We start from the raw sequence: 15,746 nt of genomic DNA, 5'->3' as shown, positions 1-15,746 counted from the left end.
AGTATCTTTGGGCCTCTTAGGCGTCCTTGGCCTACACTTTGAAAGCGACTCAAAAGCACTATAACTAAAAGCATGAGTTTGTCACTGGCTTTTATTTGCACCCAAAGCTTAGTTTAGGTTCCTGTATGCTTTATTTAACGACATTTTAAATACTTTTGTTGAACAGAAATATTTTTGCTGTTTTTCCTATGGGAAAAGGGGAACTACAATTTAATAGCTATTTTCTATTTCCAAATTAGTCTATACACCAGAGCTGTGTTATTCTCTACTGCCACTTGGATGAACAAATTCACATTAAATGTGAGAGAAAAATGAACAGAGAATATTTAGTAAACAAAATCATGGTTCACTGTGTATATTAATAATTTTAAATTAAATAGAGAAATACACAGAAAGAAAAACTATATAAAACTCATAATGGATGATTTTAAATAACTTTTTAAAACATTAGATAAAAGGTAAAGCTGCATGAGAACCCCTTTGCTTTAATATTATTCCAAAAGTTCACTATACTAATAAAACTTCTAGCAAATTAATACAAATTCTTTACATAAAACATCATGATCTCTTCGATGGCAGAAAGTTTTATGTTTGGCAGAAAAAAAAAAAAAAAAAAAAAGAACATGACTTTAACCAAGCAAGATCTAATGGCATTTACATCATCACTTTTTGCTATTTCCAAAACCTACTTTTAAAAGCTTTTTTATCTCCAATAATTTGTTCCTTACTCCTCAACACTTCCCTTAAACTATGCCTATAAAAGCTCTTCTCTACTCTCTAGTCTCCTTAAACCATTAGGCGCCATCCTTTAGGTGCATTTCAAGACCATTTCATCCTTGAAGCCTTTCCTGATCTATTTTACCTTTGACATTTGCTTGTATCTTTTTTATGGCTTTCAGCATATTTTCCTTTCTATTAGTTTTTAACATATTTATTTTACTTCTGATACTAATATATTTTATGAAGGAATAGTCTTTCCCATATATGTATACTCTTCAAGGCCTGAAAGTGAACGTGAAAGTCACTCAGTAGTGTCCAACTCTTTGGGACCCCATGGACTGTAGCCTGCCAGGCTTCTCTGTCCATGGAATTCTCAGGACTAACATGATGCTTTTCTCAATAAGAATATGTTGATCTGAACCTATAAACATTTGGTGAAGTTATATAATGTGTAAGGTAAAAAAGCTAAGTTATGTATATATGAAGCAGATGACCATTCTTAACTTCTGAGCTTTTATAATCTATTGGGGGGTCAGAATTAAGCATGAAAATAGCAAGATATATGATGGTAAATTGAAAGTATAATGTGATATAATATGATCATATAATAATGTTAGAGGAAGGTTTGGGGCAAGAATTTATTGACGTTCTCCCTCAGTTACGGCTAATGATAGAGTCAGAGAGATAAAATACCATAACTTTTCTTCAATTATTAAAACCATGGAAAAATAAATAGTTCCTCCAAAGTGCTATTATCACAGTGGTCCTTTTCAATAAAGAATAATTTCCCCCACCCCCAGAGTATATCTGGCAATTTCTGGAGATTTATTTGGTTGTCACAATTGTGGACAGGGAATTATTACTGGTACCTAGTGGGTAGAGGCTAGGAATCTAAATATCTTACAAAGCACAAGGCAGCTTCCAACAAAAATGAATTATCCAGCCTAAATATCAATAGTGCCAAGGTTGAGAAACTCTTTGCTATTAGGAAGCACACAGACATTTACTTAGATTCAATGAATTCAATGAGAAGTATTGCTAGTAAAGGATACCAAGGTCTCTAAAACTTAAGATTCCACTTCGTAAAACACTCAGAAATTTCTGGTTTAAGAAAGGAAAATAATAGCATGTTAGTAATTAAGAGTCTATTAAAGGTATTTCACATTGTTCTCATACTGATTTTTGTGGTAGATTCAACTTTTTTAAGTCTAAGAAAGAATCAGTTTAAAATGCATTTAATTGATTTTTTAGCACAGTGATTTCACATTAGTAAAAGTGACATGTGTTCACTTAAATATTTAAGCAACAGTAAAAAATACAACTAAGATAAAAAAAAAAATTACCTTGAATCCTACTAGTGCTAAAATTTGAAGAAACACACCCTGGAATACTTTGTTCCCTCTGTGCATATATCATATGGAAGGTTAAAAATAAATGATTTTACTACAAAAGGATCATATATTACTTTAAATAAAATATTATATCAATTTTACTTAATTTATAGACAAACTAAAGTTAAACGGAAGAAATGTTTGAATATCAGATAAATGACTCTTTACAACAAAGGAGATTAGCTTTTAAAAGATTAACATAAAACAAATCCACTATACTGATATTAAAGTATTTTTCTATTTTTAATCACCTATTTAAAATTAATATTTATTGGAATATAGAAGCTTTACAATGTTGTGTTAGTTTCTACTGTTCAGTTCAGTTCAGTCACTCAGTCATGTCCGACTCTTTGTGACCCCATGAACCGCAGCATGCCATGCCTCCCTGTCCATCACCAACTCCCAGAGTTCACCCAAACTCATGTCCATTGAGTCAGTGATGCCATCCAACCATCTCATCCTCTGTTGTCCCCTTTTCCTGCCTTCAATCTTTCCCAACATCAGGGTCTTTTCAAATGAGTCAGCTCTTTGCATCAGGTGGCCAAAATATTGGAGTTTCAGCTTCAATATCAGTCCTTCCAATGAACACCCAGGACTGATTTCCTTTAGGATGGACTGGTTGGATCTCTTTGCAGTCCAAGAGACTCTCAAGAGTCTTCTCCAACACCACAGTTCAAAAGCATCGATTCTTTGATGCTCAGTTTTCTTTATAGTCCAACTCTCACATCCATACATGACCACTGGAAAAACCATAGCCATGACTAGACGGACCTTTGCTGGCAAAGTAATGTCTCTGCTTCTTAAAATACTGTCTAGGTTGGTCATAACTTTCTTTCCAAGGAGTAAGCGTCTTCTAATTTCATGGCTGCAATCACCATCTGCAGTGATTTTGGAGCCCCCAAAAATAAAGTCAGCCACTGTTTCCACTGTTTCCCCATCTATTTGCCATGAAGTGATGGGACTGGATGCCATGATCTTAGTTTTCTGAATGTTGAGCTTTAACCCAACTTTTTCACTCTCTTCTTTCACTTTCATCAAGAGGTTTTAGTTTAGTTCCTCTTCACTTTCTGCCATAAGGGTGGTGTCATCTGCGTATCTGAGGTTATTGATATTTCTCCTGGCAATCTTGATTCCAGCTTGTGCTTCTTCCAGTCCAGAGTTTCTCATGATGTGCTCTGCATATAAGTTAAATAAGCAGGGTGACTATATACAGCCTTCACATATTCCTTTTCCTATCTGGAACCAGTCTGTTGTTCCATGTCCAGTTCTAACTGTTGCTTCCTGACCTGCATATAGGTTGTTCAAGAGGCAGGTCAGGTGGTCTGGTATTCCCATCTCTTTCAGAATTTTCCACAGTTTATTCTGATCCACACAGTCAAAGACTTTAGCATAGTCAATAAAGCAGAAACAGATATTTTTCTGGAACTCTCTTGCTTTTTCGATGATCCAGTAGATGTTGGCAATTTGATCTCTGGTTCCTCTGCCTTTTCTAAAACTAGCTTGAACATCTGGAAGTTCAAAGTTCACATATTGCTGAAGCCTGGCTTGGAGAATTTTGAGTTTTTCTTTACTAGCGTGTGAGATGAGTGCAATTGTGTGGTAGTTTGAGCATTCTTTGGCAGTGCCTTTCTTTGGGATTGGAATGAAAACTGACCTTTTCCAGTCCTGTATCCTCTGCTGAGTTTTCCAAATTTGCTGGCATATTGAGTGCAGCAGTTTCACTGCATCATCTTTTAGGATTTGAAATAGCTCAACTGGAATTCCATCACCTCCACTAGCTTTGTTGGTAGTGATACTTCCTAAGGCCCACTTGACTTCACATTCCAGGATGTCTGGCCCTAGTCCCAATAATTTAAATTGAATTGATTGTTGAATGATTCACAAAGAATTAACAATATTTCTCTATGTTATATATGCCCCCAATATTGCTGCTTAATTTCACACACAGGTAGTTGTAGCCTCTTGAATCAGTAATAGGTAATATTTACAAAGACTTTTAAAGAGAAGCATATGACTACAATAAATATAGCACAAATGGTTTTGAGGAAGTATAAAGCAAAGGGAAGGGCTTCCCCAATGTTTCAGCAGCAAAGAATCCACCTGCAATGCAGGAGATGCAAGTTTAATTCCTGTGTCAGGAAGATCCCTTGGAGAAGGAAATGGCAAACCACTCCAGTATTCTTGCCTGGAAAATCTGATGGATGGAGAAGCCTGGTAGCCTACAGTCCATGGGATTGCAAAGAGTCAGACACCACTTGAGCGACTTCACTTTTCACTTTCTATTTTGTAACACATCAAAATAATGTGATCACAGCATTGTGACAAAACCAAACTCATTTTAAACATGAAGTAAACATCTATGCATTAAGAGGAAGCTAGTATTGAACAATTAATATTCACAGGCACGGTTCTCAATGTTTTACACATACTGTCCCAATTATCTCACAGCAACCCCACTCGATATATACTATTTCTAGTTTACAATATGCAAACCAAGATGCAGAAGAGTAACTTGACTAAAATAAGTTAGTTAATGGGCTACCAGGGATTTAATGAAGGTACATGGGAACACAAATCCTCTTCAGCATAATTATCTATTCTTTTATTCATTATAATTATCTATTCTTTTTAAAATTAATTAATTTATTTTAATTGGAGGCTAATTACAATATAATTATCTATTCTCTAAAAAAATTATTTAATTGGAGGATGATTACTTCACAATATTTTTTTGCTTTTGCCATACATCAGCATGAATCAGCCACAGGCATACATGTGCTTCCTCCCTCCTGAACCACTCTCCCACATCCCTCCCCACCTCATCCTTCCAGATTATCAAAAAGCATTGGCTTTGGGTTCCCTGCATCATATTTTATCTTTTTTAGAAGCCTTCACTGAGCACCTGCTGCAACAAGCACCTTCAGAGTTTAAAATGCACTGATGCTTGGGTCCACTAGGAAAGATTCTGATAGAATTGGCCTGGTCACTGAGAATACTACAGGCTCCCAGATGATTCTCATGTGCAGCAAAGAGTGAGGACCACTACTCTATATGCTCATTGCATTTTCTAGGTTAGATGGTTTGTGAGAAATAGAGACCATTTTTTTGTCCTAAAAAGAACATATGAAGTGTAAATCAACTTCAATTGTAATGTTTAAAAATAAAATAAAATTAAAAAAATAAAAATAAAAAATAAAAAAAGATGAAATATATGAGATTCAACTAAAAACACAACCTTTATTACATACTAAAATTTTTCCATTGATTAATGACAATTTTTGTTTATATATCTGTTTGTACAAAATATGGTGCAAACAAATATACAGTTTGGTTTTTCCATAAGCAAACAAAACATTTACAAAATAGATGAAAGCTAACCTAAGCTAAGTCACTTCAGTCGTGTCTGACTCTTTGCGACCCCATGGACTGCAGCCTACCAGGCTCCTCCATCCATGGGATTTTCCAGGTAAGAGTACTAGAGTGGGGTGCCATTGCCTTCTCCGACAAAAGAGATGAACTACTGGGTAATTATATTAGAAAATATTTCCTCGTGTGTTTCTTTAGTGAGTTCGCCCATGAATTTAAGTTGTAATTCTACTAAAGGTTTTTTTTTTTTTTTCACATTTGTGAAAATAAAGTGCATAAACTGCAGATGAGACAAAACTATACCTGGCAATGATGGAAATCCAATTAAAAACAAGCAAACAGAAATGAACCAAGTAATGCAGTACTAAAACATTGTATAGGACTTCCCTGGTGGTTCAGAGGTTAAGAATCCCCCTTGCATTGACAGGAACATGGGTTTAATCCCTGGTCCAGGTTCCTGCTCTAGAGCCTGTGAGCTGTAACAAGAGAAGCCCTGCAATGAGAAGTCAGAGCACAGCAACAAAGAGTAGCCCCTGCTCACCCTAGACCCGATGCAGCCATAAATAAATAAACAAATAAGAGAATAACACTTAAAATAATTATATATTTGGCAAAACTAATACAATTATGTAAAATTTAAAAATAAAATAAAATTAAAAAAAAAATAAAAAGAGTAAAAAATAAATAAATAAATAATTATATAAATGTCCATAAAGGAATGTTTAGAATATGGTGGTGTTTACCAAGAAACACATCCTTGAAAATGAGAATTTTGAACCAGTGTTGTATGGAATCAGAAACCCAAATGAAAGAAGAAAGGGGACAACATTACAGAGATAAGACAAAATCAAGACCTGAGGAGGAAAGAAAATAAGGAAAGAGGAGAAGGGGGAAGAGTGGAGGCGGATGGGGGGAGAAATGCATAGAAAATGGAAAGCCAAAAATGTAGAGTTAATAAACTTTGAAGAGGTAGTATAACACAACAGTAAAAGTGGGTGTGAGATTCTGAAGTCTATCTGGATTTACTTCCAGGTTCTAGCACGTACTAGCTGTTTTGCCTTAAGGTAGTTGTTTTCTAACCCTCTGAATAAGATTCAATATCTGTAAAATGAGAATAATATTTATACTTCATAGGGTATTTTGAAGATTATATAAATTATATGGGCTTCCCAGGTGGCACTAGTGGGAAATAACCTGCCGGCCAATGCAGGGGACATAAGAGACGTGGGTTTTATTCCTACGTTGGGAAGATCCCCTGGAGTAGGAAATTGCACCACAGTTCAGTATTCTGGCCTGGAGAATCCCATAAACTGAGGAGCCTGGCAGGCTACAGTCCATAGGGTCACAAAGACTCAGACATGATTGAAGTGACTTAGCAGACACACACATAAGGTATATATAAAGTACTTAGGACAGTACCTTGAATACTGGGTATTCAGTATTTAGTAACAGACCAAATGTTAGGTCTCTGTGTGTGTGTGTGTCTGTGTGTGTGTGTGTGTGTAAAGCAAGCAAGTATAGATGTACAAAAATATGCAATCTTTTCAATTTATATCAGGAAAAAATGAGTTTCAAAAAGGGTAAATGACTTCTTTAAGGCCAAACAGTAGGTATGGACTGTAATGAGGGTGTTGAGACTAACTTTCAGAATTTGATATAAATGTGAATATTTGTGCTTGGAGAAAAAGAAGCTAAAGAGGAAAACATTTTACGCTATGTAGAGACATGAGTGATAAGATTGAAGAGAAAGTCAGGCTCTCTACTAAAATAGATAGTGGAATAAACTGAATTGACAAGAAACAATTTCTTAGTTATGATGGATAAGATAGTTCATTTATTCAGTATCTTAGTAGATCTACCACAGAGATCTTCTACTTTGTGGGGAAAAAAATAAATAAATAAATAAACAAATGGAACCTAATCAAACTTATGAGGTTTTGCATAGCAAAGGAAACCACACGAAATGAAAAGACAATCTATGGAATGGAAGAAAATATTTGCAAATGATGTTACAGACAAGGGCTTAATTTACAAAATATACAAACAAATCAACAACAAAAAACCAAATAACTTAACTGGATGACAAATCAAAACCTATGGGATTCAGTAAAAACAGTGCTAAAGGGAAGGTTCATAGCAATACAAGCTTACCTCAAGAAACAAGAGAAAAATCAAATAAATAACCTAACTTTACACCAAAAGCAACTAGAAAAAGAAGAAATAAAGAATCCCAGGGTTAGTAGAAGGAAAGAAATCTAAAAAAAATTATGGCAGAAACAAATGATAAAGAAACAAAGGGGACTATAGCAAAAATTAACAAAACTAAAAGCTGGTTCTTTGCGAAGATAAATAAAATAGACAAACCATTAGCTAGACTCATGAAGCAAAAAAGGGAGAAGAATCAAATCAACAAAATTAGAAACAAAAATGGAGAAATTGCAATAGACAACACAGAAATACAAACGATCATAAGAGACTATTATATATACAGCAACCAAATGACAATAAAATGGACAACGTGGAAGTAATGGATGAATTTTTAGAAAAGTATAACTTTCCAAAACTTAACCAGGAAGAAATAGAAAATCTTAACAGACCCATCACAAGCATGGAAATCAAAAGTGTAAAAAAAAAAAAAAAGAAAAGAAAAAACTTTCAACAAACCAAAGCCCAGGACCAGATGGCTTCACAGGTGAATTCTACCAAAAATTAAGAGAAGAGCTAACACCTTTTGTACTCAAACTCTTCCAGAAAATTGCAGAGGAAGGTAAACTGCCAAACTCATTCTATGAGGCCACCATTACCCTAATACCCAAACCAGACAAAGACACCACAAACAAACAAACAAACAAAAAAAAAACGACAGGCCAATATCACTGATGAACATAGATGCAAAAATCCTCAAGAAAATTCTAGCAAACAGAATCCAAGAACATATTGACATGATCATACACCACGAAAAAGTGGGCTTTATCCCAGGGATGCAAAGATTCTTCAATATTTGCAAATCAATCAACATGATATACCTCATTAACAAATTGAAAGATAAAAACCATATGATTATCTCAATAGATACAGAGAAAGCCTTTGACAAAATTCAACATCCATTTATGATAAAAAACCTCCAGAAATCAGGCATAGAAAGAACATACCTCAACATAATAAAAACCATATATGATAAACCCACAGCAAACATTATCCTAAATGGTGAAAAATTGAAAGCATTTCCCCTAAAGTCAGGAACAAGACAAGGGTGTCCACTCTCACCACTATTATTCAACATAGTTTTGGAAGTTTTGGCCACAGCAATCAGAGCAGAAAAAGAAATAAAAGGAATCCTGATTGGAAAGGAAGAAATAGAACACTCACTATTTGCAGATGGGAAGATTCTCTACATAGAAAACCCCAAAACACAACTAGAAAATAACTAGAGCTAATCAATGAATATAGTAATGTTGTAGGATATAAAATTAACACACAGAAATCCCTTACATTCCTATACACTAACAATGAGAAAACAGAAAAAGAAATTAAGGAAATAATTCCATTCACCAATGGAATTGCATTTCATTGCAATGAAAAAATAAAATACTTAGGAATAAATCTACATAAACAAATGAAAGACCAATATATAGAAAAGTATAAAACATTGATGAAAGAAATCAAAGAGGACACAAATAGATGAAGAAATATACCATTTTCATGGGTTGGAAGAATCAATATAGTGAAAATGAGTATACTACCCAAAACAATCTATAGATTCTGTGCAATCCCTATCAAGCTACCAACAGTATTTTTCACAGAACTAGAACAAATAATTTCACAATTTGTATGGAAATACAAAAAACCTCAAATAGCCAAAGCTATCTTGAGAAAGAAGAATGGAACTGGAGGAATCAACCTGCCTGACTTCAGGCTCTACTACAAAGCCACAGTCATCAAGACAGTATGGTACTGGCACAAAGACAGAAATATAGATCAGTGGAACAAAATAGAAAGCCCAAAGATAAATCCACACACCTATGGACCCCTTATCTTTGACAAAGGAGGCAAGAATATACAATGGAGTAAAGACAATCTCTTTAACAAATGGTGCTGGGAAAACTGGTCAACCACTTGTAAAAGAATGAAACTAGCATACTTTCTAACATCATACACAAAAATAAACTCAAAGTTGATTAAAGATCTAAACATAAGACCAGAAACTATAAACCTCATAGAGGAAAACATAGGCAAAACACTTTCTGACATAAATCACAGGAAGATCCTCTATGACCCTCCTCCCAGTGTAATGGAAATATAAGCAAAAATAAACAAATGGGACCTAATTAAACTTAAAAGCTTTCACACAACGAAGAAAACTATAGCAAGGTGAAAAGACAGCCTTCAGAATAGGAGAAAATAATAGCAAGTGAAGCAACTGACAAAGATTCTCAAAAAAATACAAGCAGCGCATGCAGCTCATTACCAGAAAAATAAATGACCCAGTCAAAAAATGGGCCAAAGAACTAAACAGACGTTTCTCCAAAGAAAACATACAGATGGCTAACAAACACATGATAAGATGCTCAACCTTACTCATTATCAGATAAATGCAAAGCAAAACCACAATGAGGTACCATTTCAGGCCAGTCAGAATGGCTGCTATCAAAAAGTCTACAAAAAAATGCTGGAGAGGATGCGCAGAAAAGTGAACCCGCTTAGACTGTTGGTGGGAATGCAAACTAGTACAGCCACCATGGAGAACAGTGTGGAGACTCCTTAAAAAATGGGAGATACAACTGCCATACGACCCAGCAATCCCACTGCTGGGCATACACACCGAGGAAACCAAAATTGAAAGAGACACATGTACCCCAATATTCATCGCAGTACTGTTTACAATAGCTGGGACATGGAAAACACCTAGATGTCCACTGGCAGAGGAATAGATATGAAAGCTGTGGTACATACACACAATCGACTATTACTCTAATGAGGTGGATGAAACTGGAGCCTATTATACAGAGTGAAGTAAGAAAGAAAAACACCAATACAGTATTTTAAAACATATATATGGAATTTAGAAAGATGGTAATGATGACCCTATATGGGAGACAGCAAAAGAGACACAAATGTAAAGAACAGACTTTTGGACTCTGTGGGAGAAGACGAGCATAGTATTATTTGAGAGAATAGCTTTGAAACATGTATATTACCATATGTGAAATAGATCGCCAGTCCAGGTCTGATGCATGAGATAGGGCACTCAGGGCCAGTGCATTGGGATGATCCTGAGGGATGAGATGGGGAGGGAAGTTGGAGGGTGTTTCAGGATGGGGGACACATGTACACCCATGGCTGAGTCATGTCAATGTATGGCAAAAACCACTACAATATTGTAAAGTAATTAGCCTCCAATTAAAATTAATTAATTAAAAATAATTCTGTCTTTGTGCCAGTACCATACTGTCTTGATAACTGTGGCTTTGTAGTAGAGCCTGAAGTCAATAAATAAACTAGGAATAATGACATTAAAAGAAAAAAAAAAAAGAAAACTGAAAATAAAAGCACAATGATCCAAAACCTAGGTAATACAGCAAAAGCAGTTCTAAGAGGGAAGTTTATAGCAATTCAATCTTACCTCAAGAAACAAGAAAAATCTCAAATAAACCCTGTAATCTTACACTTAAACCAACTAGAGAAAAAAGAAAAACAAAACTTTAAGATAGTAGAAAGAAAGAAATGATAAAAATCAGAGGAGAAATAAATAGGGACAAAGAAAACAATATTGAAGTTCAATGAAACTAAAAGCAAGTTCTTTGAAAAGATAAACAAAATTGATAAACCTTTAGCAAGACTTACCAAGAATAAAAGGGAGTGGTCTTAAATCAATAAAATTAATAATGAAAAAGAATTTAGAGTTGACACCCCAGAAATACAAAAGGATCATGAGACTACTACAAGCGACTGTATGCCAAATGGACAAACTGGAAGAAATGGAAAATTTCTTGGAAAGGTACAATCTCCCAAGACTGAAACAAGGAGAAATATACAATATGAACAGACCAATCACAGGCATCAAAATTGAAACTGTGATTTAAAAAGTCTCAACGAACAGAAGTCCAGGACCTGATGGCTTCACAGGCAAATTCTATCAAACATTTAGAGGACAGCTAACACCTATTCTTAAACTCTTTCAAAAAATGCAGAGGAAAGAACACTGCCAAACTCATTCTACAAGCCCACCATCAATCTGATACCAAAACCAGAGAAAGATACCATACAAAAAGAAAATTAAAAGTCAATATCACTGATTAACATAGATGCAAAAATCCTCAACAAAATACTAGCAATCAGAAGCTGACAATACATTAAAAGGATCATACACCACGATCAAGAAGGATTTTCCCTACAGATGCAAAGATTGTTCATTATCCACAAATAAATCAGTGTCATGCACCACATCAACAAATTGAAGGGTAAAAATCATATGATCATTTTAATCCAGAAAAATGTTTCGACAAAATTTAGCACCCATTTATGATAAAAACTCTCCCAAAAGTAGGCATAGAGGGAATATACCTTAACATAATAAAGGCCATATATGACAAACCTAAGCTAACATCATATTCAATGGTGAAAAGCTGAAAGCATTTCCTCTAAAATCAGGAACATGACAAGGATGTCCACTCTTGCCACTTTTATTCAACATAGTTTTGGAAGTCCTAGCTACAGAAATCAGAGAAGAAAAATAACGGGAATCAAATTGGAGAAGAAGAAGTAAAACCATCACTGTTTGCAGATGACATGATACTACACACAGAAGATCCTAAAGAAGCTGATAGAAAACTACTAGAGCTCTTTGATGAATTTGGTAAATTTTTGCAAGTTAATAACACACAAAAATATGTTGCATTTCTGTACAGCCATAACAAAAGAGAAAAATTCAGGAAACAATTCCATTTACCACTGCATCAAAAAGAATTAAAATACCTAGGAATAAATCTATCTAAGGAAACAAAAGACCTGTACTCCAAAAAACCGTAAGACGCTGATGAAAGAAATCAAAGACGACACAAACTGATGGAAAGATATACCATGTTTGCAGACTGGAAGAATAAATATCATCAAAATAATATTTATTGAATCTACAGAATCAGTCCAATCCTTATCAAATTACCAATGGCATTTTTCACAGAACTAGAACAAAAATTTCTATAATCTGTATTGAGACACAAAAGACCTCCAATAGTGAAAGCAATCTTGAGAAAGAAAAATGGAACTGGAGGAATCAGATTCCCTGATATAAGTCTAGACTACAAAACAATATGATACTGGCACAAAAATGAAATATAGATCAATAGAACAGGATACAAATAATAGAAATAAACCCATGTATCTATGGTCAATTAATTTACAACAAAGGAGGTAAGAGAACACAATGTTGGAAAGACCTTCTCTTCAACAAATGGTCCTGTGTTTTTTACAAAAACATGTAAAAATAAAATTAGATCCTTCTTTAACATTATACACAAAAATAAGCTCAAAATAGATCAAAGACCTAAATGTGAGACCAGACACTATAACTCCTAGAGGAAAACATAGGCAGAACACTTTGTCACATAAATTGCAGCAATGATTCATCTCCCAGAATGATGGAAATAAAAACAAAAATAAATGGGATGTACTTAAACTCAAAAGCTTTTGCACAGCAAAGGCAGAAATAAACAAAACAAAAAGCAATCAGCAGACTGGGAGAAAATGATGTGACCAACAAGGAATTAGTCTCCAAAATCTACAAACAGCTCATGAAGCACAACATCATCAAAACAAACTAACCAGTCAAAAATGAGCAGAAGATCTAAATTGACATTTCTCCAGAGAAGACATCCAGGTGATCAACAGGCACATGAAAAGATGTTCCACATCGTCAATTAATAGAGAAATATAAATGAAAACTACACTGAAATATCACCTCACACTGGTAAAAATGGTCATCATTGAAAAATCTAGAAACAATAAATTCTAGAGAGGGTGTGGAGGGAAGGGAACCTTCTATACCGTTGGAGGGGAATTAATTGGTACGGTCACTATGGAGAATATGAAAGTTCCTTACAAAAACTAAAAATAGAGCTAACATATGACCTTACAATCCCACTCCTGGGCATATATTTGGAGACACACAAGGTATATGCACTCCAGTGTTCACTGCAGCACTGTTTACAATAGCCAAGATATGGAAGCAATCTAAATGTCCAATGGCAGAGGAATGGATAAAGAAGATGTAGTACTTATATATAACAGAATATTACTCAGCCATCAAAAGGAGTGAAATAATGCTATTTGCTGCAACATGCAAAGATCTAGAGATTGTCATACTGAGTGAAGTAAGTTAGACAGAGAAGGAGAAACATCATACAACATCCCTTTTATGTGAAATCTAAAAAGACGTGATACAAATGAACTTATTTGCAAAACAGACTCAAAGACTCAGCGAACCTATGGTTGTTTTGGGGGAAGGAAGAGGGGAAGGGATAGTTAGGGAGTTTAGGATGGACAGGCACACATGCTATATTTTAAATGGATTAGCAACAAGGTAATTATGTTGTATATAACAGGGAATTTTGCTCAGTGTTATGTGACAGCCTGAGTGTGAGGGGAATTGGGGGGAAATTGATACATATATATTTATGCTAAGTCCCTTTGCTTTCCACCAGAAACTATCACAATATTGTTAATCAGCTATCAGTTCAGTTCAGTTCAGTTCAGTAGCTCAGTCATGTCTGACTCTTTGGGACCCCATGAATAGCAGCAGGCCAGGCCTCCTTGTCGAACATCAACTCCCGGAGTTCACTCAGACTCACGTCCATCGAGTCAGTGATGCCATTCAGCCATCTCATCCTCTGTCATCCCCCTATCCTCCTGCTCCCAATCCCTCCGAGCATCAGAGTCTTTTCCAACGAGTCAACTCTTTGCATGAGGTGGCCAAAGTACTGGAGTTTCAGCTTTAGCATCATTCCTTCCAAAGAACACCCAGGGCTGATCTCCTTTAGAATGGACTGGTTGGATCTCCTTGCAGTCCAAGGGATTCTCAAGAGTCTTCTCCAACACCACAGTTTAAAAGCATCAATTCTTCAGTGCTCAGCTTTCTTCACAGTCCAACTCTCACATCCATACATGACCACGGGAAAAACCATAGCCTTGACTAGACGGACCTTTGTTGGCAAAGTAATGTCTCTGCTTTTCAATATGCTATCTAGGTTGGTCATAACTTTTCTTGCAAGGAGTGTCTTTTAATTTCATAGCTACAGTCACCATCTGCAGTGATTTTGGAGCCCAAAAAAATAAAGTTTGACACTGTTTCCACTGTTTCCCCATCTATTTCCCATGATATGACGGGACCAGATGCCATGATCTTTGTTTTCTGAATGTTGAGTTTTAAGCCAACTTTTTCACTCTCCTCTTTCACCTTCATCAAGAGGCTTTTTAGTTCCTCTTCACTTTCTGTCATGGGTGGTGTAATCTGCATATCTGAGGTTATTGATATTTCTCCTGGCAATCTTGATTCCAGCTTGTGCTTCTTCCAGCCCAGCATTTCTCACAATGTACTCTGCATGTAAGTTAAATAAGCAGGGTGACAATATACAGCCTTGACGTACTCCTTTTCCTATTTGGAACCAGTCTGTTGTTCCATGTCCACTTCTAACTGTTGCTTCCTGACCTGCATACAAATTTCTCAAGAGGTAGGTCAGGTGCTCTGTTATTCCCATCTGTTTCAGAATTTTCCACAGTTTATTGTGATCCACACAATCAAAGGCTTTGGCATAGTCAATAAAGCAGAAATAGATGTTTCTCTGGAACTCTCTTGCTTTTTCCATGATCCAGTGGATGTTGGCAATTTGGTCTCTGATTCCTCTGCCTTTTCTAAAACCAGCTTGAACAACTGGAAGTTCACAATTCATGTATTGCTGAAGCCTGGTTTGGAGAATTTTTTTTTTAATTTATTTTATTTTTAAACTGGCTTGGAGAATTTTGAGCATTACTTTACTAGCGTGTGAGTTGAGTGCAATTGTGCAGTAGTTTGAGCATTCTTTGGCATTGCCTTTCTTTGGGATTGGAATGAAAACTGACCTTTTTGCAGTCCTGTGGCCACTGCTGAGTTTTCCAAATTTGCTGGCATATTAAGTGCAGCACTTTCACAGCATCATCTTTCAGGATTTGAAATAGCTCAACTGGAATTCCATCACCTCCACTAGCTTTGTTCATAGTGATACTCCAATACAAAAT

At 35.5% G+C, this 15,746-nt stretch overlaps 1 protein-coding gene across 8 annotated transcripts in view; it reads right to left on the bottom strand.

Annotated features, from left to right (window-relative positions):
• Window positions 1-15,746, bottom strand: part of TENT5D (terminal nucleotidyltransferase 5D) — a 76,000-nt gene that overhangs the window by 29,461 nt on the left and 30,793 nt on the right. The window contains exons 3-4 of one of the 8 annotated variants that reach the window (XR_006548638.2): window positions 10,676-10,750; window positions 5,370-5,953 (exon numbers count right to left, since the gene is read on the bottom strand). The exons of the other annotated variants lie outside the window; for them this stretch is intronic. The gene's annotated coding sequence lies outside the window, so the exon portion shown is untranslated. Of the gene's footprint in view, window positions 1-5,369; window positions 5,954-10,675; window positions 10,751-15,746 lie in introns of those variants that run through there. 8 annotated transcript variants of the gene reach the window in all.

The sequence above is a fragment of the Bubalus bubalis genome, chromosome X (assembly GCF_019923935.1).
Source record: "Bubalus bubalis isolate 160015118507 breed Murrah chromosome X, NDDB_SH_1, whole genome shotgun sequence".
NCBI lineage: Eukaryota > Metazoa > Chordata > Mammalia > Artiodactyla > Bovidae > Bubalus > Bubalus bubalis.
Note: the sequence above shows the minus strand (reverse complement) of the source record. Positions and strands in the feature narration are given on the sequence as shown.